Source organism: Wolffia australiana, chromosome 10, assembly GCF_029677425.1.
Source record: "Wolffia australiana isolate 7733 chromosome 10, ASM2967742v1".
Classification (NCBI taxonomy): Eukaryota; Viridiplantae; Streptophyta; class Magnoliopsida; order Alismatales; family Araceae; genus Wolffia; species Wolffia australiana.
The window spans coordinates 15255439-15276508 of record NC_135844.1 but is presented as its reverse complement, the minus strand read 5'-3'; positions in this window follow the sequence as shown (position 1 = coordinate 15276508).

Sequence of the window (21070 nt, the reverse complement as noted above, 5' to 3'; positions counted from 1 at the left end):
TTTGATGAATTTACCTTTTAAAGTCTACATGATATTTTTTCATGAAACATGGGGCAGGGACCAACCAATGACTATTCCATTGTCAAAAAAGTTGAATTCAACACATGCACACGTCACCTATGCTCAAGGAATTCCCTAACAAAGAGAACTTTAGGGGTAAGGTCGATGGGCCAAGCCATTAAATATTGACTGTAGATTTGGGTTGTGAACCCTATAATTTATGTGTCACTAAATCCCAAATTCCTGGATGCATTGGAAATTTCAGGTTAGTCAAAGAAAGATATAGCTTCTATTTACGAGTAACCCTGAGTGAGTACATTAAATATGTTCTACATGAAAATATGCATCACATCAATTTTCCATTTAAAAATAGAATTTTTTTGAATACATATTAATAATAGAAGCAATTTAATTACATAATTTAGATAGAAATGTATCAGATTGAGATGAATCAAATATCAATCATTTTGTGCATGTTGTTTTCAAATAAACCATACAAAATTAACTGTAAAATTTTTTATTGTTTGATAAAGAAATAATTAATGAAAGTTATCACAATGGAATATGTGAAAATTTAAATAAGCTTCCCAGAATTATATTTTATTTCATTTTCTGACAAGTTTTCAAGAATGTAGGTGGGCATTTCAGACAGAAGTCTACAAGTTGACTCTTGACCATGCTACCTTGTAATTATTTTATAAGATTTATTTTAATTATGATCTGGACAAGGTGATGTAACTTTAAGGATTTCAGAAGTTCTTTGGATCTACCAAAAATTCTTTTCCACATACCTGAACCTGGTAAGAGAAACAAAATGACAAGAAAAGTAACTATTGGCACTTTAATTCCATAAATGTGTGCATTTAATGCTGCCACATACTCTTCTTAAAGATTAATAATGTCCCCTTCTTTTTAACCCTAGTTGTTGAATGTGAAAGGGTCTCTCCTCAAGTATTTTATTTTTTGAAATCAATCTCTCTGCAAGCAATATTTCTCCAATATATAAAGAGAAGACAGTAAATTTTTTTCCCCATTGTGAGCATCTCTCACAGGGTGCCCAAGAATCAATGGTTCATTCTCCATTCTTGGTATATTGAGGTTTATTTTCTCTCTGTGTATTAATTTTTTGCGGATCTAGAGAAGCTGGACATGAGAAAAGATGTGAAAGAAGGAACATTATTTTGAAAATAGAAAAGACAAATATATGAGGTTTGCATCATCAAATGTGCACATTATCATTCTTGCATGTGAAAGGTTTGAAAAGAAAGGAATTTTATAAGGATATATTTAAAGAGGTATGTAGGATTAATTCGAGAAAAGCTTGAACAGATTGTAAAGCAAAAAAAGTGAGAAAGATTTGAGGGAAAGATTTAGAATTAAAGAGAAAATAGAGAGAAAAGGTTTTGAATAGGAAAGATAGATATACCTGTAATCCAGTGAGTAACATTACATATCATCTTAAATGCATATTATGTTGAATTTATATTATCAGCCACATATTTTTGCTTCTCACTTGAAATCATTGATATACATTCATGAGTTAGTTGGAAAAAAGTTTGGAGGATTTTACACATCATCTAGTCTAGGCTAAGTTGCTCAAGGAAAGATCAACCTTGAAGCTTCAACCTTGTGGTTAAAGCCAAGAGGGTCAAGGGTGTCAAACGCTTAACCGATTTGTTATTTAGTTTTTGATATCTAGTGTATTCCCTTTGGATAAGTATTTTTCGGGGGGCTCATTAAACTTGGGTCAGGGATTTCAAAAACTCACGGTTGGATAGCCCGCCATACGAGTAATGGACTATCCCTAACCAATATAAAACTATTTGTGTTGAACTCCTTCAACCATACTACACTAGAAAGGTATAAAATCACATCATTTGATTGAATTTAAACCAAATTCTAAAAAGGTGTCATTCAGCCCACCCCCATGAGGTTAACTTAGCAATTATATGGTAATTATGAACTGACAATTACCATATATGTATATTCCTCTTTATTGGAAGAATCTGATGATTTAGATTATAGTTAATCCTCAAACCTTAATGTGCTATTTAGTTAGTACTAATGCTTCACCTGTATCAATGGAGAATGGATTCTCCAACTGAGGGTGTATGATCCCATCTTGACCACTCAATCACCTTTATGTACTTCTCACTATATTCAAGCTAAGAAATTTTTTTAACTTATGATTAGAGACTCATTTGTCTTAAAATAAACATATATGTGCATGCAAAAGATGTCCTTGGTGTCTCAGATAGACAGAAAACTTATACAACTATGGCACAAATCAACACGATTGATGCGTACGTATAATAACATTGAGGAATTAAGACATGAATTTAGGGAATTATTTCTCTAAAGAGCACCCATTGTGTGTCCATAGTGTCTCTACATATGGGTATATAATGAACCATATATGTACGATGTTTTATAGGTATGATGATATAGTGATAATCTATTTTGATAATTTGATATATTTCTCAAGTAGCCATCAAACTGGCATATTTCGAATGCACACATGAAGACTAATGCTCACTGTAATATGATCTCATTTTTATAAACCTGGTCAAGTCTCAAATTGTTGGAATTTATAATAAATATATGATAATTTACAAATTATAGTATTCAATTGTTGAATATTACATTACATATATGTGTTTGATTAGCCATATTTGCATGTTATCATACATAAATGGACATTAATTATTTGAACTATGATTTTATAATTGTTTTTAATTTTTTAGTATTTTTTACATGACATTTAACCTCAATGCATTGAAGAATATTTTTTACAGGGCATAAAATACTTGTCTAGAAGTTGGCAAGGGTTTTACAAATTTTTTATGGAAAGTTTCCATATTTTTAAATAAATTTCTGACCATTATATAGCCAATAAATTATTTTGAGAATTTAAAGAATATACTTTTTTATTTATTTGGCATTTTAAAAATTATTTTTATATAAATCACATGGCATCCACGTCAATTGCCTGAAATTCGCGAGAATGATTGGATGCGTTAAATGGAGTGATTTATTGGCTCATTATGGCATCGCAACTCGTGATGCCATAATGAGCAAATCAATATCTCGAAAAGGACGTGGGGCTTGGCGCGGGCGGTGAGGAAAAGGCAAAATTTGTCTTTTTTCTTATTGGCTTTTCTTCATGCAATAAATGAACACGGAGAATCGATCTCCGCGTGCATTTATGATTATTCCTTGTGTTACACATGCAGGAATTGATTCGCCGCATGCATTTATTGCACGCGACAATCGATAACTGCGTGCATTGATTAAACTATAAAGTTTCCTTTATTTTTAATTTTTTTTAGACAGGTGCTGACACAAGATGACGTGGCACGATCTCAGCCACACTAAAAGAATATTTTTGTCTCTATCTTACACCGATGATTGCGGCCTATGGAAGCGCACAACGATGTTTCAGAATGAGATCTGAGGATGGAGAAAACAAGGAAAAGGTGTCATGCAGTAAAAAATGCCCTTTTTATCTGTGTGGAAGAGAGATAAAATGATCCAACGGCTAGGATTAAGCGCCAGTAAAATGGTGATATCTTGAGATCTAGCCGTATGATCGTGCTCAAATTTTGAAGGTAGGTTTGTATTTTCACCCTCTACGACCCATACATTTGGATTTGAAAACAGAGGTCGGGAAGATGGGGAAATTTACTTTGGAAGCTCTCCCCCAAGAAATTGGCCAGGACTGACACGTGCTGTTTCTGAAGTCGACAGATCTTGATTCATTCTTCAAAGTTGTAAGTTTGTTTTTCATCGTTTGAACTTCTTCTTGAACGAATCTAAAACGGCAAGGCATGGGCGAAATGTACATGCCCTTGAAGTTGATTTGAATGATGATTAGCATTGCAATTGATTTTTATTCAAGATATGACTTTTAATCCTTAGTTCTCCGTTGATTTTTATCCCATTTTGCATCTTAGATCTCTAGATTAGGTCCGAATTTCATCTTTAATTCAATTTTCCCTGAATTCTTCTACTTTCTCTCTCTAGGTTAATTCATCTACTTTCTCTCTATAGATATAAAAATTGATTTCTTGAAAATTCAATTCAATATATAAAAAACCTAAATCCAAAATTTAATCCAAAAATGCATCCATCTTCAAGTCCAAAATTTTAAATCCCTTTGTAGATTAATAACTCCCAATTTTAAGTATAAAAATTGTCTTCATAAATCATCCTGATTTGAATATTGGAAATCCGAATTGTTCTAATATTAGAGTCAAAATTATTGTATCTAGAGTGTCCTGACCGAAAGTACTAAAATCACTATTAAGATTTTGCTTAATTTTGATTAATTACAAAACAACATAAACAAAATTAAGGCCCATTAAATGTAAAATCAATTCATTCTTGAATTAATTAATGTAAAATAGGATAAAAATTCTTGCAGCGTGCCTCCCTGTGGTTAGACCCCTTGCTTTCTCTATACATAGTATTTAGTGATTAAGGGAAATTATAAATTGTATTGCATAAGTCTAAACGCGAAAATAACAACAAATTTTACATAGCAATTCTAGGCTTATCACAATTACACAAGAGTAATAATGAATAATTATGTTTATTTTAATGTACTTAATAATGATATTATTATGTTATTCAATTGAAGGCACCATAATCTCCATCCATACCTAGCTCCTCACCTCCCATTGCTTGACCAACTTTTAAACCTGTGCCATGCATGGTAGGTGATATTGATTACTGAACTATGAGCTGATATGCTTCATTAATTTATATTAAGCTTCATACATGATAATATTATTGAAGGCATTATCTGTTGTGATAACAAGAACATGTGAAAAAGAGGAACAAACACCTTAAATTATGTACTAAGACATGCTAATTTATTAATTCTGACCGATCTTTAGTGGTAGGTTATAAACCTTTAGCAAAGTGTGACATTAAAATCCAGGTACCTTAATAAGAATCAAATAAATGATGAGCGTTAAGATGGTACAAATGTTCCATGATTCATCAATCCAAGGTATGCAAACATGGTTCAAGGTTTTCCAAATGCTCTTCATGAGAGACTTTTCTAATTGCTGGATCATCTATTTGGAAACAGACTTTTCAAGCGTAAGTAGTTAAGCTAATGTGTGACATGAATTCTTCCAATTTATGTGCACAAATGTCAAAACTGTCTTACAATTTGGTGGTGAATTGGCAAAAAAGAAAACATGTCCATAGTTAACGTTAGTGATAACACACAAATTTTTAGCTAATTTCTATCAATTTTATGCATGTTAGTGCATTCAATTAACTGTCTTACAATTTATGCATGTTATCAGCTTTCAAATGATCAAATATATTGGTGGAGTGATATTCTGAATTTTCTGGATTTAATGACATTTAACAATTTTTTTGACATCAGATTCTTAAAGAATTTAATTTTTTAATTGAGAACATATTTTTATTAATGCTTGACCTTATATTTAGGGAGATGTGAATTTTCCAAGTAAAAAAATGTATATTCATTATATTTTTGGGACAGTACTATTTTATAGCAAATTTTAATGTATTATTTCCTTTCAATTCATCAAATGGGGATTAATAATAAACATCCGCAATAATATGCTTCAATAATCATTGCAAAAAGGTGCAATTATGTAATCACAAATTGTGATGGCAAAATGCCGCAATCATTGACCAAAAAGTTCCATTTATTGTATTCGCTGGGGTGACATGGACTAATAATGAAGCTGATGGGATTGAAATTGAAATTTATGTGATGCAATAACTGAGAGATAAAGAATAACAAAGATAAAAGATAAAAGTAAAAAATTGTGGTGATACACATGGAGCTCACCTGTACCCTTTCAACAAGTTAAACATCACAATGATGTTGACATGGCACGCAAAAATATGTTGCCACATCACAATCATTAAATGACAGATGCTTTCTCTAGAAAAAAAGGACACATGCCATCATGTCATATAATAGGAAAAAATAAAAAAGGAAGAAATAAGAGAAAAAATTGACATGGCACGCAACAACGCATCCCCATGTCAGGATTAAATTAATATGTGAAAAGGGCTTTTCTCTTTTTCTCCTACTGCACTCTCAGAGTGTGCGATCATGAAAGATGAGGAAATCATGTCAGTCATGAATAGCTTATGACTGGACATCTCAACCGGCAACAGACGATGACAAAGCATTAGTGACGATGATGTAGAGAATGAAACAATGGACGGCTAGGATTGCTCTAACTTTAAAACGTGATATCTAATGATCAAGAGGTCAGATTGAGGTGAAAATTTCAGGGATACTTCATCTTTAGCCCCTCTTTCCATCCATACCTTGTTCTTTTTTGACATCATTGTTAGCTTAGATTGATTTCACCATCACGACCGGCCATCACGTTGTGTCCATATGTAGAATCTCTAATCACATTGTTACAACCTTTACTTCACCATATTGTCTCATCACTTACCTTATACAACTCACTCCTTACCTCGCTCCCATCATTCTTCGTGTTATCAACACTTCATTATGGTACACTCACTCGATCTGCTAAAATCATAATGTTTACTATCCAATGAGCACTATCATCATCATTATTACAGTACAAGTTATCACTATCTCGTCTTGCATTTTCGCATCACTCGGCTCTGTATTTTATACTTATCTCATCTCACCACAGTAATCACTATTTTGAGAATATTAAATCCTTAATCAATGTAGACACAACTCGTACTCGTCACTAGCTAAAATTATTAAGTGAGTACAGGTTTATATTTTTATTCAATAATTCTGAAAACACCATTGACGAATTAAAACCCCAACTTTTGAGCTTATAAGGTGGAGAAAAGTGTATCTGCATCCTTCGGGGTTCTACATGAATAATAAACTGACATAGGCTTCACTCTAATAGAATATTTAAGCTCTCTATGTTGCATGATATGGCATGCTCTTAAGTGATTCCATAACATTGATGTACACCTAGTCTTATCTTTGTTACATTTTTTATTCTTTATTAAGTTTGAATTTATACTTACAATCACTAATTTTAGTAAATTAATGTTATGCAGGTGATAGTTTTTTAATAGTGGGAAGCCGGAGTTTCATCCCCAGAAAAATCATCAATTGTCTTTAAATCCATTGGTCACAATCTGATTATAGATTGATGTAACACGACGGGGTGGGGATCGAGTGGCCTGTGTTCCACCATAGGAAGGGTCTAATAATCCGTGATGCCAAACATGGTTGGATGATGCAAGCATTGCTAAATCAATGAGAAGATATGTTAGAAATTACTGACCTAGGGCGATAGACTGGATAAACGACACAACGGGCCTAGGGTAGCAGACAAGCCCCCAATGACCTGACAGACCAGCTTGAAGACCGGAGGGTGGAGGACAATGACTATCCATGAGCGTCCACAATCGTCATCGAGAGTGACAAGGATCTGACACCGAGAACAAAAATTCCCTATCCCTCGCTTTAGTTGGCTTATCCTATGGCACGGGATTTCCGACATAGGAGCAGGCAAGGACAACACTAACGAAGATAATAATTTTAGAAAAGAAAGGGGAAGAGTGATGTGACATGCGGGCTAGGGGCCCAGAAGCTCCTAGCGGGTCATAGTCCTTGTTGGAGAGGCGGTCAAGGGACAACTTGGAAGCATTCACAACGACACACTCTGTTGGGTAGGTGACGATGGCGGGAGGCAGGCGACCACAAAGACGCAGTCAGCAATGAAAGCAAGCAGTGACAATCGTGGGCGTGTGGTGGCCACTGAAATGACAAAGGTGGCCTGGCAGCTGCGGATGGTCCCGCGGGCGGGCATCAGCTCTCAGTGGCGGCCGCTTAGGGCAGGTGGTAACTGCGAGCAGCAGGGGATGCGGTTCAAAGTGGCGGCGTGTGGCCACGCATAGGAGCAGAAGATGCGTATTGGAAAGGGAGACTGTGGAGGCCGGCAGATTGACAACAGTTGCAGGCAACGACGAGTAAAGGTTTGTGGATGAGAACTAACATGACGGGGCACAGTCCTGTGCAAAAGTGCCAGTTACGCGGTGTGGTGACCGTAGGAGGAGGTAGCCCCAAAAGGAAGCAACATCCACAAACCGATCGGAGCGGCGGGAGACCGCAGCGGGAGACCGCGGCGGGAGACCGCGGCGAGAGTGTAGTCAGGTCCAATGGGCTGTGTCGGTGCACGAGCTACGGCCATGGATAGGTGATTGTAGGAGATGGTAACCGTGGGAGGGCGGTGGCCGTAGCAGATTGGCAGCAAGCAACCACGGTGCGGTCGCGGTCGAGCTTAGAGGGACCGCGTTGTCAGGCGTACGGGTAGCAACGAAGGGCCGACGTCTTCAAAAGATGGCAGCCACGGACTGGACGGTGCACATGGATGATTGAGGGGTAGACGATTACGGTATGGCTGTGGGTCTGTTACGGTAATTCAACAAAGGCTGCACTCATTAGCGTCGGTGGTGGATGATTTCGGCGTGGCAGAGGCTCAGATGCGGCAGCCTCAACGTAGGGGGCATTGGCGGTGGCAACAATAGCGTTAGTCACCGGCGACGGTGGCTCAGTGTCAACGACGACTGCTAGGGTTGCCCAATGGAACCTCAAATGGAAGGGTATTTTTATAAATATGCCAAACAAAGATAATACTAAAATTAAGATGAACTAGTTCCTTTTCATTTTTTCTAACTAGGTCAAATTTTCATATAAAGGCTTCTAATGGTCCTTTGGGCATACATTCCCTTATATAGGATAGGGAGGCTTGCCCTACTAAGCCAAATTAGGGGAACATCCCAAATGACACGAACATTTCCTTAATGGCCTAAATAAAACCAAAATACGGGAAAAGGTGCAGGAGCCCAAAACACGGGGGTCCTTCATAAATACATAAGACAACGTGTAGAAAATAAACAAAATCTAGAGACTGGTCTTTAAATTTGACACTTGAAGCTTGGGTTCTTCATGTCGGCTTGGGCTATGCCGTGCAGCTATTGACAAATCAGGCTTGGTTTTCCAGATGGTCCTCCATCACAGATGGAGAAAGACGTCATGAATTTTTGAAGCTAACATTCACACTTGGCAACACAAAAAACTGTAAGATTTCAGGCTATAATTTCTCACATATAACTAAAGCCATCTCATATATCATAATATATTTTCCAAAAATAGATCGTCAATACATGAAGAACCTTCAACAAAGTTACCATTTTCACAGGAACATCCTTCACTAGAGGAAAATCAAGGCCCTTGGACATTAAAATTTTACATTTGAGAATATTTTAGGGAGAGGAAATCATGATTAGTACACTTATATCTTATATAAAATGTGAAATATGTCAAATAAAACTTATTTTGCAATCCAATATAAAAATATCCTAATATTCTACCAAAATTTTCTTCATTGGTTTACTTTTGGCTAACTGAACATGGTTCAAGCATTATCTATTTACTTATTTCTTCTAAAAAAACCAATAGCTTTAATGTAAACACTTGATATTTTATTCCATCCCTTAATCAACATTTTAGTGAAGAGCCTATTGGTTTTTAGTAAAGGATAATGTTAATCATAAATACACAAAAAATCATTGAAGAAAAAGTGCCAAGTCTTTGAGGTAAGCTCAACTATTAGAAAGTAATATTTTTTTTAAAGATAATAATTAGATTTTTATGAAAATAACACAGTTAAACTATTAAACTACACACAATGTGAATTTTTTACCCGTTGAATCTTCTGAATAAAACCAGTATTCTGAAAGGTATAATTGCTCATGAAGTCATTATTACTAAGAAACACAAGTTTCTTAAATCATAAATGTAGTGTAGTTGATGGCGGACGTCGTCAAGGACGTCGTTGAGGACGTCATCCGGTCGGCACTGAGTATGATGGCTCGGTACCAATAATAGATGGTTGTATTGAACCTCGACGGTGTTGTCGTCCGACGGATGAAACCCTAATAGGGTAATGTAACTATGACGTGATGAGGATGCATCCGATGTGTCGTACACGTAGACCATGACTCAAGGGAGGTGCCGAGATCTGAGCTTGATGGGGTCACCGGGTGGCGGCGATGGTGGCCTCTCGAACCTCGTCGGAGCAACGAAGGCATCTTTGGCTGAATGGATCAATCTGCAGGGCTAGCACATAACGATCAGACTAGTTTGTTCTGGTAAGACACTCAAATATATCATAGTTTCTCTCAAATACCTCTCTCACTAATCTAGCCCGAGCGCGGTGGAGTCATGATGAAAATTTACTGCAACGGATGATTAAATGAGTGACGGGAGAGGACGGCGTACCTCGTCGGCGGGGCTCGTGGTGCAGAATTCGTCAACAGTCACCGGCTTTCAAAACAGGTGTGGTAGAGAGGCATCGAAGAGCAGATGGTAGCTCGACGAGCAATGATGTTGCCAGAGTAATGGGTAAAGGGGTAGAAGATAGGAAGTGGAGAAGGGAGCACAGTGGTGACGCGACTCGAGCAACTCTGCTAGGCTCATTGGGGCTAACATGCACTAGTCGCCTAGGCAAGGCGCCTAGCAGGTGCGAGCGGCGATGTTCCTTCATAGGCAAGAGCGAGGACCCGGCACCGACCGATAACCGGAGGCGGGTCAAGCCGTTACGAGCTGGCAGACGACGGGAGCTGGACCGTCGCCTCCATGCCGAGAGCCAGGTGGGAAGTTCTCGATTGAGTAGTCCCATCCCAAATCGGTCAAGGACTAGTGAGGCCTCGTTCCAAGGGTCGGTAGTTTCACGGTCAAGGTAGTTCCGTGATTAGTGGAATTCAAAGGTTCAATGGGCTTGACTGATGGATTTCTTGACCAAGTTGGCCCCAGTCAGGAGGACGCGTCCAAGAGAAGGGGTTGTGTACTGATTCTTGATCGGTTGGCTTCACGATAAGGGCGCCTCCCTTGGTCTCGAACTCTTGACGAAGGCCAGTATAGTCCGGCGAGTTGTCACCACGGCGAGCCTCAAACCGCCATTGGCTGACTCCCGAGCGGGAGAATTCACGGTTGGGAGGATGTCCTAATCAAGAAAAAATCCCAATTGAGCGGTTCTAACCTGGCAAGTTAGCGACCAAGGTGAACTCCAGCCGTGGGATTTCGCGTTAGGGATGATTCTGACCAGCTGAATTAGCGATTTTTGGCAATCGGCAGAGATCCTGGCCATAGCGGGGCTGGAATCGATCTGAGTCTTGGCCACCCACGGCTTGGAGAAAATTCACTCGTGTGACATCCTCAGGCCAAGGACAGCTCAAATTTGGGGTTTGACTCGGGTGCGATCGATTTCATCTGTTGACTGGCAGAACGCGGGCAGAATAGCAGAACTTGCAACAATTAGGTCATCTATTCTCTCTGGGTAGGGGGGCCTAGGGAGGAGGAATTAGAGAGGGAAGATGGAAGAGTTTGATGGATCTCCCCCTTCTTCCCTCCGGCAAACCCCCCTTCCTAGTTGCTTCAAAGATTCCTCTCTTCCCCCCTTTGTTGATTTCTCTCGATGGAAGGGGGGGGGGTGAGACCAAGAACGAAAACTCAAACTTCTTTCTTAATTCCTGGTCTACCTAACCTCGGGTGCCCATCCTTTCCCTTTATAGGAAGGTCAATTGGGCCCCTAGTGGTAAACCCAAAGAAAAGAAAATTCAGGTCCATTAGGGGCCCTTATAGAATGGGCACCCATTACACATAGAAGGGGAAAATTGAAAATTAAAAGAAAAAGGAGGAAAGGACTGGAGGCCCCTTCCCATGATGATGAAAACGCGTGTAGGGGACGCATCGCGTTGCGACGAAAACAAGATGAATACAAAGAAAACACAAATTATGACTAAAATAAAAATGATGAAATCAAAAAGCAATAACGAGCATCTTCACCCGGTCTTCAATGACAGTGGTGGGCGGCGCGGATGGCATCGTCGATGAACATTGATGGTGTGTGCCGTCAGTAGTGGTAGAAGATTCCACATATAAGGTAAACGGTCACCAAGCTTTGATTGAAATAATGATTGATAATTTTAATGTTGGTATCGATTTTTTTTTATATTTTTGTTAAATTTATCGACAAAAAACACGGTGCCGGGTACGCCCAACCCCAAGGGTTGTGCCCGTAGACAAATCCAGACATGCACTGGGCACCACCCATGGAGACTTTATTTATTAAATGTAGTGTTCAACAGCTTTTATAGGCGTGGAGCGAGCGTACATGTCCCAATTACACACGGACCCTACTTGCCCACGCCTTGGTGCAAAAAAGAAAACAATAGATGAATAGTACCTATAAGTAGCTAAGAGAAGGTTGCTCATCTTCGTTAGTTTGCTGGGGCGCGTAGTGTGGTAGTCATTGAGTGTGCGCAGCCCCCCCCCCCCGTTGTCTGCAAATGTTAATTTTGTGGTGCATGGCAGGTAGGCCTATCTCGCAAGAGGGCGAGCTCTCCAGCCTCCAACACTCCATGCAATACACAAGTCTCACAAACCCTCCTTCGATAATGTGCGATGCGTACAAAGAGACGACACACCAAAGCACTTAACGTGATAGCATCCACGAGCTGCCTAAGGGAGTTCCTGCCAAGAGAAGAAAAGAGAGGAAGGATTTTGTGTGCATATCGTGGTTAGCAAGGACATGTGTATCTGGTTTCCCTCGATCAGCTAGTGACGAACACTAGTTAGTTGAGAGCAGCATCACATGATGTCATGTCATTCGCATTGCAACCGCCATTAAGAGGATAAGCCTGAATGAAACATGTCAACTAACACATGTGAGTCCAATTCTACAACGATATTGTGAAGGTTTTGTTCATCGCAAAGGAGTAAACCATCCTGTATTGCCATAGCCTCGGATACCATATTAGTTTGAATACCATAAAAAACACAAAAAAGCAAAGAGAATGCTCCTTATATGGTCATAGAGAATATTGCCACCTCCGAGTGCCCCAAGTTCCCTTTTGGCCGCACCATCCACATTCACCTTAAGGGTGTTGATTGGTGGTGGATGCCAATGGACAAGTTATCGCCGAATGGTGATGGGGGTGAGGGTTATCAGAGCGCCCCATGTGTGAAGAAGGTCGCATGTGAGGGCTGAGCAACACGCGAGGGGTGGTATGAGATGGTGGGTGCACGTTATCCATTGCCTGATGTGGGGTAGGATATCAAGTGCTCGCATGGGGGTCCCTGCAAAACGAGAAGAATTTTGCCCTTTCCAAATCTCCCATAGTAAGTAAGCTATGGTGATGTGAAGGAATAAGCTAAGGTGATTTGGTGCCAGCAGTCTAGGGTAGTTTCACTATGGAAGAAAAGGTGTTCCATAGTCTCAACCTGGCGGAAAGTCAGACAGAAATGGCAACACAAACTGAGAAAGTATCCTATATGGGTCACCGATCATTAGTCAGGAGGCCACGATGCATGTCTCTAGTGGAAGAAGGAGACGTGGGTGAGGATCGTCGGATGCCACATGTAGTAACCCCATGGCTAGGGGGGGATCTCTCTCGAAAATGCTCCCAAGAGGACCGACAAGAGAAAGACCCATCAATGGTGATTGTCCAAATAGGTCTGTCATGAGAGGTCACTATGGTAGTACTCAAAGCATGTGGTAAAATGTCTAGTGGGAGGCCATGTTGCTCCCATAGGTTGCATGTGTTGCCCCTATGCAACTACGTCACGATCAAACACTGTCAATGAGGGGTGAAGTGGGGGTGGCAGCCTAAATGCTCATCAGCAAGTCAGGTATCATACCGTGCTATTCCTAGCTAGTGTCGTTGCAAAGTCCCCCATCTACTATGGACTCGGATGTCTGACTATCAATGGGTCCACTCGTCGTACTTTGTTGAGATGAAACTCGGATGTCTGACTATCAATGGGGAGTGTGTAGTACACATACATTGCACAAGCTTCTTTTGAAGCATATCTTGGACGTCTTGAGGGCGTCTGATTCCTAGACCCCCCTCGTCCATCTACCGATAAGCTTTCTCCCAAGAAACCTAGTAGTGAAGACTCTTTCCCTTGAGGTGACCGGACCATAAGAAACATGCGCACAATTGCTCCATAGAGCAGAGGGCTGTAAGTGATAGTGAGTGGACTGTTAGGTTATGCAGCGGGGTGCTCATGAGGACATGTCGAATAAGATGGATGCGTCCACCAAGGGATAGAAAATGAAGCTTGCATCCATCTAGTTTCTTTCTCAGCCTAACCAGAAAGACATCAAAAAACTGATGTTGAGTGGGTTCGAGAAAGATAGGGCATTCGAAATAATCAAAAGGGAGGCATCCTCGTGAGTATCGGGTATAGTATTGGTTTATATCAGAGCACTTTGCATTGGTAGATGGACTAACCATAAAGATACTCTTTGAGGCATTGACGAGCTGGCCAAAAGCCTGCTTGTACATAGTGAGTACACTCAGAAGTAGTGTTTGACGGTCCTGATCAGATTCGATTGTCTGGCATGGACCTAAATCTTACTTGAAGTTCAGTCCGGTTCCAGTCTGATCTTGTTGGGTCTCGGTCCAGTCCAGTATGGGGGGTGGCGGAGGAGCACGAGGGTTGTGGAGGCATTGTACATGGAATAGCGGCGATGAGCGCTTGGGCGGGTGATGGGAAGGGCGACGGGAAGGGGGATATTTAGTAAGTGGGACAGGGTCCAGTCTGGTCTGGTTTTTTGGCATGGACCAAAACCTTACCTAAACTTTGGTCCAGTTCCAATCCGGTATTATTCGGTCCCGGTTCGGTCCGGTCCGACCAGACCCCGGTCCAAAATGTTAAAGCCTACTCATAAGTTCCTTGATGGATTTCTTAGATCCATTGAGGAAGAGGATGACATCATTGACAAATAGAGAATGCAAGAGGATTGGGCAACCCCTTTTAGCAAAATAGGGTTGGATGAGGCCACAGGAGATCACTCGTGTGAGTGATTAGTTGAAGACCTCCTCGATTAGTATGAAAAGGATGGGTGAGATAGGATCACCCTACCGTAGTCCTCACGTGGTAGTAAAGAAGCCTATGGAGTTTCTGATGCAAGATGTCTAATACTGACGTGGGTAGGATAGGCTAACTTAACTTGGGATGGATAAAACAGACTACAAATCAACACAATCGACTCTCAACATTTAAATCCGGTGAAGATGTTGACGGTGCAGCCCATTTCCTTGGTCGAGGGAGGGAGGACTGTCTTACAACCACCGCGGTAAAAAAAAAAGTTCCAAATCCAATATCTCAAATGGTTGATCATGAGAAGATTCAAACCTATTCAACTAAATCCAACGGCGGTGGAAAAACACTTGAGAAAAACTAAACAAGTTACTGACTCCAAAGAGGGAAGAATGGACTTTTGGCACAAGACTAGTGCAAAGAGGTGATGCAGAAAATTGTCGACGCGTTGTTGGGGGGAGTGAATGATGTGTGCTTCAACAGGAGGTCATGGATCCAACTACGTGGTCAGTTGGTGGGGGGTTCAGGGGGAGTCGCTCCCTTGTGGGGTTCGGGGCAGCGCCCCGAAACCTAAAAGAGAAAGGGGCTGCGTAGTTGCAAAATGAGGGATCTAAAGCATGTTGATGCCGAAGGTGGGGGGCCCGCATGGGTGGGCAGATGCAGAATGTGAGCGGCCGCATGGGCAACATGTCATGACACGAGGCATCTCTAGTGGTAGTGGTGTCATATCCGATGATGGTGTGTGGTCGTGTGCAACACTAGTTTCCATCCACCACGAGAGAGAAACGATCCTCTCTAATGCAGGCACCCACAAGAGCGATGAAAGAATCAATGAACCCAAAGCAACGTAACAATTTGGTAAGGACACTTTAGGGAGGTCAGAAAATGCCAGGGAGGCCACCCACCTCACCTACGATCTATGGAAGCGTTTAACAACTTTATCCATCAGGCATCACTCGTGGAGCCTCCTACCATCGGTGAGAAGTGGACCTGGTGCAATGAGCGTCAAGCAGATGCGCGTTGGTAAGCCTAAAAATGTGTATAAAAATGTCGTTGATTTGGCGTTCAAACTTATAAACTAAAATTTATAAATACCCTTAATCACTGAATAAAGAATATAGAGCAAGCAACGGGTAGAACCAGAGGGAGGCAGCAAGCAAGAATTTGAATCCAATTTTAATGAATTAATTGAAGGATGAATTAATTTATCAATTAATAAACCTTAATTATACTTAATAATATTTTTAATTAATCAAAATCAAGTAAAAAAACTTAATTTTCATTTTAAATATTTCAATCAAAAAGCTCAAGATACAATAATTTCAATTATAAGATCAGATTAATTTGGATTATTACTTTCCCAATTATTATAAAATTTAAGACAATTTTTATGAATTAAAATTGGGAATTTAATAATCAAGAAAGGGATTTTGAAATTGGAGTTCAAGATGGATGAAATTTTATATTTAGGGTTTTTATATATTGAGTTAAATTTCCAAACAATAAAATTTGAAATCTAGAGAGAGAAACTAGACGAATTAACCTACAGAGAGAAAGTAAAGAATTTGGGGAAAAATGTGAAATCTGACCCTAAATTAAAAATCTAAAAATTCAGAATTGTTATAAATCTATTTTAAAATAGAGATTAACAACCAGATCTCAAATCAGACTCAAAATGCAATGCTAATTTCATTCAAAACAACTCCTAGGGCATGCACATTTCGCCCATGCCAAGGCGTTTTAGAATCTCTCAAGAAGACGTCTAAAATACAAATCAGAAACTTACAAATTTGAGTGCAGAATCAAGAACTGTCGACTTCCAAAGCAACTCCTGTGTCCTTCCTGGCCAAATCCTTGGGGAGAGCTTCAAAAAGTGAATTTTGCCCTTTTCCAGACTCTATTTAAAGATCCAACCGTAGGGAATGTAGAGGGGAAAAAGACAAACATGCCCTCAAAATTTTAGCCCAATCGGATGTCTAGATCTCAAGATATCAATGTTTTACTAGTGCTTAATCTCCACCATTGGATCTTTTATCTCTCTTCAAAATATCTCAAAAATAGGCATTTTCTGATTGGTCGGCATTATTTTTCTCATTTTCTGCCTTTTCAGATCGCGTTCAGACACATGATTGTCTGCGTCCGCCGCCTACAATCATTCGAGAATGATCGCATCTTTTTATATGGCTAGGATGATTCCACGTCGTCTCTGCTCTCTATTTTTTTTAAAAGAAACAGAAAATGACAATTTAAGCCGCAATTTTTGACTTATGCATCGTCGATTTCCACGTGCGTTTAATGCACGCGGCAAATCGACGCTGCATGCGCATGGAGTTACGTGTGTCGGTTAGCGCGTACATTAAATATACGTGCTAACGACTAAAAAAGAATCATAAATGCACGAAAAAAATGTACCTTTTCTTCTTTGTCGGCGCCACGTCGTAAAGGTTCTCGAGCTAATGATTGGCTCGTTATGGCATTACGATTTGCGATGCCAGAATGAGCCAATAATGCTCATTCCCTCTCTTTCTTAATGATTTTAATAATATTTATCCACTTATTCACCCAAATTCCGAGCGAATGACGTGGATGTCCCTTGATATATATATAAATATGTTATAAAATGCCAAATAGATAGAATATGTGCTATTTAATACGAAAAAATCAATTCTTAACTAAATATTGGTCAGAAAATTATATAAAAATATGGAAAAATTCCAGAAAAATTAGGAAAGCCCTTACTAACCTTTAGCCAAGTATTTAAGGCCCTGTAAAAAATATTTCTTCAATGAAATGAGGTTAAATACCATGTAAAAAATGATAAAAATTAGAAATAATAGTAAAATCATAGTGTAAGTCATTTATCTTCAGTTTTTTTATAATAACATGCAAATATGGTCATTACAACACACTTTTTTATGAAGTGTAATTATCTTCATTTTTTTTACGCGCAAAGTCTTCCCTTGAAGTTGGAAATCCACTTTTCTGGCGCTCATTCCAAAAGTGGAGACTCTAACTTTAGAGACTTTCGCCCCATCAGTCTTTGTAATGTATGCTACAAAGTTGCATCCAAGATCATTACAAAGTGGAGACTTTCTTGATAGAATTATCCCACCTGAACATTGTGGTTTTGTCAAGGGTCGACAGATCCATGACAATATCATGCTAGTTCACGAGCTAGCATAGTCATTAAACGATCATATTCTGGGCTCAAATGTCATCCTCAAATTGGATATGGAGAAGGCCTTTGATTGAGTCGAATGAAATTTCCTCACCGAAATGTTACGTTACTTTGGGTTCACCGATGCATTCATCGATCTTGTCGATGCCTGCATTAGAGAGAATCATTTCTCTCTCCTGATGGATGGAAATTCCACTGGCTTCTTCACGGCCACAAAAGGTCTACGGCAAGGTGATCCTATCTCACCCACCCCTTTTATATTGATGGAGGAGGTCTTTAGCCGATCACTCACCCTATCCTCTCGCACTCTCTATTTGTAGGTGATGCCATCCTTTTCCTCAATGGATCTAAAAAATCCATTAAGAAATTTATGAGTGTCCTCACAACATACGAGCAAGCTTCGGGCCAACTTGTCAATACCCCGAAGAGTAGCTTTATAGTTGGTCCTTCCACCACTATAAAGCGCTCTTAGATACTCCAACACTATACCCGCTACTCACGAGGACGCCTTCCTTTCAACTATCTTGGATGCCCAATCTTTTTAGGACCCGCTAGGCTTCATTACTTTGATGCACTGCTGGTTAAACTGAGAAAGAAACTAGAGGGATGGAAACATCGTTTTCTATCCCCTGGAGGACATATCTAACTTATTTGAGAGTATCCCGCTGCATAACCTTGCGGTCCACTCACTATCTCTCACAGTCCTATGCTATGTGGAACGACTATGCGCACGTTTCCTATAGTCTGGTCACCTTGAGGGAGAGTGTCGCCATCATTGGGTCTCTTGGATGAAAGCTTGTCGGCCGATGACCGAGGGGGCCTAGGGTTCAAACGCCTCTTAGACGTCCAAGACATGCTTCAAAAGAAACTCGTATGGCATATGTGCACCACACACTCCCTATTGGGAAGTTTTGTTTCTGGCAAGTATGGCGAGTGGGCCTGTCGAGAGATGGATATCCAAGGCCATCGGCGATGGCAGACGTGGCAGAAATACTGGCTTGAGATAGCCCAGGTCACACGTTGGCAGGTTGGCCGAGGTGCAATTAGCACTTGGTTTGATACTTGGCATGGTGACGAACCCTTAGCTCGCCTTTCACACTTTATACCTCATCGATTGAGACTCACACTGGCCCAAGTGCTCATGGGCAACACAAGACACCAATGAAAGCAGCATGGCCTCCCTTCAAACACACTCTCCCAAGTCCAGAGTACCCTTATAGGGACCACTCTTATCCGTGTGATTTGGAGGCTCATACTCGATGGAACCTTTTCCTGTAGATCTTCTTGGGAGCATTTCTGTGAGAAATCCTTCCACCAGCACTAGGGGTCGCCGCATCTGGCATCCAGCGATCCTCACACGTGTCTCCTTTTTCCCCTAGAGACTCTTACATCATGGCTGTCTGACTGATGATCGGGTGATCCATATAGGTCACTCCCTTAGTTTGCGTTTTCACTGCTGCCCCGCATCACCACAGGTGTGACTATGGAACATCTTTTCTTCCATAGAGAGACAGCCCTAGACTGTTGGCGTCGCATCACACACCCTTGGCGTCCACTCCTTTCCATTCCGCTGACCTCGTTTGAGTGTTTTCGCAAGATGTTTCTCTCGCCAATATGCTCTAAAATGAGCCCCATCCTACACATCACCATAGCTTACTATGGGAGACATGGAAAGGGCAAAATTCTTCTCGTTATGTAGGGACTCCCATGTGTACTGTAGATATCATGCATCGAGTCAAGCTTTGGATATGACGCACCCACCATCTCATCTCGCCTCGCAATCGTATCTCAGCCCTCACGTGCAACTTCCTTCACTCTTCAGGTATTTCGGTGACCCTTGCCCCTGTTTGCATTTAGCTATAGGTCGTCCGTTGGCTTCCACTGCCAATCAGCATCCTCAAACTAAATGTAGATGGTGCGGCCAAAGGGAACCGAGGGCCAATAGGGGGAGGTGGTATCCTCCGTGATCATACAAGGAGTATTCTCTTTGCTTTTTCCTCTTTCTATGTCATACAAACTAATTCAGTAGCCAAGGCTATGGCGATAAGTGATGGTTTACTCCTCTACGAGGAACAAAACCTTCACCACATCATTGTAGAATCGAACTCACAGGTGTTGGTGACATGCGTCATGCAGGTACATGCTCCCAGTGGCGCCTACATCGCATATGGCAAGACATCATGCAGTGACGCCCTCGCACAACTAGCATACATCACCAGCTGCGAGAAGGCAATCAGACAGCAGATGCCCTGGCCAACCATGCGGTACACACATGACACCGCTCCTCTCTTTTTCTTTCTTGGCAGGCCCTCCCTCCCTCAGCTCGGGGATGCTATCATGATGGGGGACCATCCAGATGATGCCAGGATGGGACGAGTCCAACCACACCTGGCTGCTCGCGCCGACGCTCGCCATCCGAGGTTCAAGTACCCTGCGTAAGTACTATCTCATTTCGCATTTTATTTGTTTGGTTGTATTTTCGTTTATGGACCTTACGGACTGGGCCGGTGTTTGGGCCTTGTCCATGTTATCTTTCATTTTCTCTTGTAACCGTTCCTCCTCTAACGACGTTACTTGGCACCTATCCTCCCTATATAAGGGGATAGCATACCCAAGTGAAAGAAGGCTTTTGATGAATTGAAATCTGTGTTTTTTTTCTTTCTACCTTGGCGTTAGAGTGATTTAGATTGAAGTTAGAGAGAGTAACGGGAACATGGTTGCTCCCATCCTCACGTCGAGATCACTCCGTGAGCCACTGCCACAAGTCCTCACGTCGAGATTACTCCGTGAGTCTTCACCAAGCGTCCTCGTTGAGATCACTCCGAGACGTTTCTTGAAGAATCAAGATTTACAATCCTTGGGTACTACTGTCGCCATCGTTTCCTCGTCGAGACCACTCCGAAGACTTGTTGCTATACCATCACTAGAAGCCAGCCGTTCGTGCCAACAAGATCACCCAAGAATCAAGAAACCGCCATCCTTTTTTGAGTTCT